Below are 6,418 nucleotides of genomic sequence, written 5' to 3'. Positions count from 1 at the left end.
GGGGTGGGGGGAGCTAAAGGGAGTGATGATGGGGAGAGGGGATGGGGCTAGGGAGGGGTAGGGTGTATTGCTTCATCGGCACAGGGCTGAACAGAGACTATAGCCAGGGATTGGAGGGACACGTGGAGAGGTGGGAGTAGGGAAGGTCGGCATTAAATCAGATTAGATACAGATGGCTGTTTATGAATCTGAATCTGTTTATGAATGTTGTACAGAATGAGGGGGTGAGGAGGGTATGAAGGGAGCTTGACTGTGGCTGCATTTCATTCTAGAAAGTTTCTCCTTTCCACTATGCCTGCATTCACTTCCCTTGAAGAAGGAGTAATGGGGGGAGGGAATGAAGACAGAGGGGAGGGAGCAAAAGTCTGGAATGAAACACAGCCAGAGTGGGTTCTATAGTATAACTGAATGTAACACAGCCAGAGGGGGTTCTATAGTATTACTGAATGAAACACAGCCAGAGTGGGTTCTATAGTATAACTGAATGTAACATAGCCAGAGTGGGTTCTATAGTATAACTGAATGTAACACAGCCAGAGTGGGTTCTATAGTATAACTGAATGTAACATAGCCAGAGTGGGTTCTATAGTATAACTGAATGTAACATAGCCAGAGTGGGTTCTATAGTATAACTGAATGTAACACAGCCAGAGTGGGTTCTTTAGTATAACTGAATGTCACACAGCCAGAGTGGGTTCTATAGTATAACTGAATGTAACATAGCCAGAGCGGGTTCTATAGTATAACTGAATGTAACACAGCCAGAGTGGGATCTATAGTATAATTAAGCAATAAGGCCAGAGGACGTGTGGTATATGGCTAATATACCACGGCTAAGGGCTGTTCAAACCCCCGAGGAGCCATATTGCTATTATAAACTGGTTACCAACGTAAATAGAGCAGTAAAACCCATGGTATATGGTCTGAAATACCATGGCTCTCAGCCAATCAGAATTCAGGGCTCAAACCACCCAGTTTATAACTGAATGTAACACAGCCAGAGTGGGTTCTATAGTATAACTGAATGTAACATAGCCAGAGTGGGTTCTATAGTATAACTGAATGTAACACAGCCAGAGTGGGTTCTATAGTATAACTGAATGTAACATAGCCAGAGTGGGTTCTATAGTAAACTGAATGTAACATAGCCAGAGTGGGTTCTACAGTATAACTGAATGTAACACAGCCAGAGTGGGTTCTATAGTATAACTGAATGTAACACAGCCAGAGTGGGTTCTATAGTATAACTGAATGTAACACAGCCAGAGTGGGTTCTATAGTATAACTGAATGTAACACAGCCAGAGTGGGTTCTATAGTATAACTGAATGTAACACAGCCAGAGTGGGTTCTATAGTATAACTGAATGTAACATAGCCAGAGTGGGTTCTATATTATAACTGAATGTAACACAGCCAGAGTGGGTTCTATAGTGTAACTGAATGTACCATAGCCAGAGTGGGTTCTATAGTATAACTGAATGTAACATTGCTAGAGTGGGTTCTATAGTATAACTGAATGTAACATAGCCAGAGTGGGTTCTATAGTATAACTGAATGTAACATAGCCAGAGTGGGTTCTATAGTATAACTGAATGTAACACAGCCAGAATGGGTTCTATAGTATAACTGAATGTAACACAGCCAGAGTGGGTTCTATAGTAAACTGAATGTAACATAGCCAGAGTGGGTTCTATAGTATAACTGAATGTAACATAGCCAGAGTGGGTTCTATAGTATAACTGAATGTAACACAGCCAGAGTGGGTTCTATAGTATAACTGAATGTAACACAGCCAGAGTGGGTTCTATAGTATAACTGAATGTAACATAGCCAGAGTGGGTTCTATAGTATAACTGAATGTAACATTGCTAGAGTGGGTTTTATAGTATACCGTAATGTAACACAGCCAGAGTGGGTTCTATAGTATAACTGAATGTAACGCAGCCAGAGTGGGTTCTATAGTATAACTGAATGTAACACAGCCAGAGTGGGTTCTATAGTATAACTGAATGTAACACAGCCAGAGTGGGTTCTATAGTAAACTGAATGTAACATAGCCAGAGTGGGTTCTATAGTATAACTGAATATAACATTGCTAGAGTGGGTTCTATAGTATACCGTAATGTAACATAGCCAGAGTGGGTTCTATAGTATAGCTGAATGTAACATAGCCAGAGTGGGTTCTATAGTATAAAGGAATGTAACACAGCCAGAGTGGGTTCTAAAGTAAACTGAATGTAACATAGCCAGAGTGGGTTCTATAGTATAACTGAATGTAGCACAGCCAGAGTGGGTTCTATAGTATAACTGAATGTAACATAGCCAGAGTGGGTTCTATAGTATAACTGAATGTAGCATAACCAGAGTGGGTTCTATAGTAATACTGAAAATAACACAGCCAGAGTGGGTTCTATAGTATAACTGAATGTAACACAGCCAGAGTGGGTTCTATAGTATAACTGAATGTAACACAGCCAGAGTGGGTTCTATAGTATAACGGAATGTAACACAGCCAGAGTGGGTTCTATAGTATAACGGAATGTAACACAGCCAGAGTGGGTTCTATAGTGTAACTGAATGTACCATAGCCAGAGTGGGTTCTATAGTATAACTGAATGTAACATTGCTAGAGTGGGTTCTATAGTAAACTGAATGTAACATAGCCAGAGTGGGTTCTATAGTATAACTGAATGTAACATTGCTAGAGTGGGTTCTATAGTATAACTGAATGTCACACAGCCAGAGTGGGTTCTATAGTATAACTGAATGTAACACAGCCAGAGTGGGTTCTATAGTATAACTGAATTTAACGCAGCCAGAGTGGGTTCTATAGTATAACGGAATGTAACACAGCCAGAGTGGGTTCTATAGTAAACTGAATGTAACATAGCCAGAGTGGGTTCTATAGTATAACTGAATGTAACATTGCTGGAGTGGGTTCTATAGTGTAACTGAATGTCACACAGCCAGAGTGGGTTCTATAGTATAACTGAATGTAACATAGCCAGAGTGGGTTCTATAGTATAACTGAATATAACACAGCCAGAGTGGGTTCTATAGTAATACTGAAAATAACACAGCCAGAGTGGGTTCTATAGTATAATTAAGCAATAAGGCCAGAGGACGTATGGTATATGGCTAATATACCACGGTTAAGGGCTGTTCAACCCCCCGAGGAGCTATATTGCCATTATAAACTGGTTACCAACGTAAATAGAGCAGTAAAATCCGTGGTATATGGTCTGATATACCATGGCTTTCAGCCAATCAGAATTCAGGGCTCAAACCACCCAGTTTATAACTGAATGTAACACAGCCAGAGTGGGTTCTATAGTATAACTGAATGTAACATAGCCAGAGTGGGTTCTATAGTATAACTGAATGTAACACAGCCAGAGTGGGTTCTATAGTATGACTGAATGTAACATAGCCAGAGTGGGTTCTATAGTAAACTGAATGTAACATAGCCAGAGTGGGTTCTATAGTATAACTGAATGTAACACAGCCAGAGTGGGTTCTATAGTATAACTGAATGTAACACAGCCAGAGTGGGTTCTATAGTATAACTGAATGTAACACAGCCAGAGTGGGTTCTCTAGTATAACTGAATGTAACACAGCCAGAGTGGGTTCTATAGTATAACTGAATGTAACATAGCCAGAGTGGGTTCTATAGTATAACTGAATGTAACATAGCCCGAGTGGGTTCTATAGTATAACTGAATGTAACATAGCCAGAGTGGGTTCTATAGTATAACTGAATGTAACATAGCCAGAGTGGGTTCTATAGTATAACTGAATGTAGCATAGCCAGAGTGGGTTCTATGGTATAAATTAATGTAACATAGCCAGAGTGGGTTCTATAGTATAACTGAATTTAACACAGCCAGAGTGGGTTCTATAGTATAACTGAATGTAACACAGCCAGAGTGGGTTCTATAGTATAACTGAATGTAACATAGCCAGAGTGGGTTCTATAGTATAACTGAATGTAACACAGCCATAATGGGTTCTATAGTATAGCTGAATGTAACACCGCCAGAGTGGGTTCTATAGTGTAACTGAATGTAACACAGCCATAATGGGTTCTATAGTATAACTGAATGTAACACAACCAGAGTGGGTTCTATAGTATAACTAAATGTAACATAGCTAGAGTGGGTTCTATAGTATAACTGAATGTAACATAGCCAGAGTGGGTTCTATAGTATAACTGAATGTAACACAGCCAGAGTGGGTTCTATAGTATAACTGAATGTCACACAGCCAGAGTGGGTTCTATAGTATAACTGAATGTAACACAGCCAGAGTGGGTTCTATAGTATAACTGAATTTAACATAGCCAGAGTGGGTTCTATAGTATAACTGAATTTAACATAGCTAGAGTGGGTTCTATAGTATAACTGAATGTAACATAGCCAGAGTGGGTTCTATAGTATAACTGAATGTAACATAGCCAGAGTGGGTTCTATAGTATAACTGAATTTAACATAGCTAGAGTGGGTTCTATAGTATAACTGAATTTAACATAGCTAGAGTGGGTTCTATAGTATAACTGAATGTAACACAGCCAGAGTGGGTTCTATAGTATAACTGAATTTAACATAGCCAGAGTGGCTGTACAGGCATTTAGGTAGGTCTATACAGTAGAGGTGAGAGTTGCGAAATACTGCAATCCTACTGCTACACTCTGGGTTTATGGAGCGCTCACAGCTGGAGTGTTTTGTGTGTGTTAGAGCTGGACTGTTGTGTGTGTGTGTGTGTGTATGTTTTTGCACTGGACTGCATTTGGTTGTGTGTGTGTGTCTGCATTTGTGTGTGTGTCAGTGCTGGATTGCAGTGTGGTGTGTGTGTGTGTGTGTGTGTCAGTGCTGGACTACAGTGTGTTGTGGTTGTGTGTGTGTGTGTGTGTTAGTGTCAGTGCTGTACTGCATTGTGTTGTGTAACCTGATCCTGAGCGCCAGGCGGGCTGAACTGACCTCCAGCTCTGGGGTTCTGCAACAGAGTGTTCACAGTGTATTCCTGTGGAACTGTGACAGTGGGATACAAACACACAGTGTGCAGAATGCCGGCAGAAATGAATGACTTTGTCAGCTGTGTGCCGGTCGTTAACCAGGCCGTTTTAGATTGATCCTGTCCTGGCCCAAAACTACATCCCTACATCCCTACATTCACTCCTCTATACTCCCTCCATCCCTTCAGTCCTATCCTGGCTCAGAACAGAGTAAATCACCCAAGACTCCTCTCTACCGCTTTCTGGGCCTATAGTCTTACTAGCACTGATCGACAGTGCCCACCAGGAAACATAAAAACACTGGAAATACGTGGATGACGTGAATCTGGATCAGACGTAGACACCTCAACTACCCTATACCCTCCAACAGACCCTAAATGGTCTTGACATCTGGGTAGAGGAGCACAGAATGAAACTAAACCCAAAGAAATGTAAAGTTCTGCATGTCACCCACAGTAAGCATCCACCCAACCTACTGACACTCTCCATTGACCAAAACACCCTTGAAGTCTGTGACACAGTAAGAATCCTGGGGGTCACCATCCAGAATAATTTACAATTGGACACTCAAGTGGACCACATGCTGAGCTCTGCCAACAGGAATCTGTTCATTCTGCGGCGTCTGAAGAAATTTGGTGTCCTAGACCCAGAACTGGTTTCCATCTACAAAGGTGTCCCGTACTTCAATATGCAGCCCCGGTCTGGCGCAGTTCTCTGACCAACGACCAGGCTGAAAGGCTGGAACGCACACAGAAACAGGCCTGTAAGGTCATCCTTGGCCAGAGGTACTCAGGCTACCCAGAGGTACTCAGGCTACCCAGAGGTAAATCGGAAACTAAATCCATGTAGTGTTTTATTGCGCTCTGTATGACGATCTGAGACATGTTCTTTTTGTAACATTGTGGCGATAACCCTGAAGTATTCTGCTTACGGGACGAGCAGAGGCTTGGATTCTGTTTCAGATGGGACGTGTTTGAGATTGTTTAGTTTGTTCATAATGCCTAGAGAAAAATGTGAAATTTACTGTTTACGGATTTTCAATTTTCACTTAGAGATTTTTTGCACTTTACATTTGTTGTATTTATTTAACATTTATGGTTTTTATTGTAACAGAAAAGTAATTCAGTGTTTTTAATGACAACTGTTTTAAAGAACTTGTAATAATGCTGAAAGACCAATAAACTACCCTTCAATCCTCTCACCCCTCTCAGGTGTTTCCCCCAGCAGGAAGCAGTGCTGTTTGTTCCAGGACAGTGTCCGTTTACCATTTAGATGACTGTGTAGGGATGTATACAGTATATGCATAATGTCTATATGGCAGAAAATAGTCAGCCACAGAGATCTTGCAGAGAACCTGCTGAGTAAGACCGGGCTGGTGGAACGGAAGAGTCCGAAATATACATT

The sequence above is a fragment of the Salvelinus namaycush genome, chromosome 3, assembly GCF_016432855.1.
Source record: "Salvelinus namaycush isolate Seneca chromosome 3, SaNama_1.0, whole genome shotgun sequence".
NCBI lineage: Eukaryota > Metazoa > Chordata > Actinopteri > Salmoniformes > Salmonidae > Salvelinus > Salvelinus namaycush.
This window is presented reverse-complemented; position numbering follows the sequence as displayed.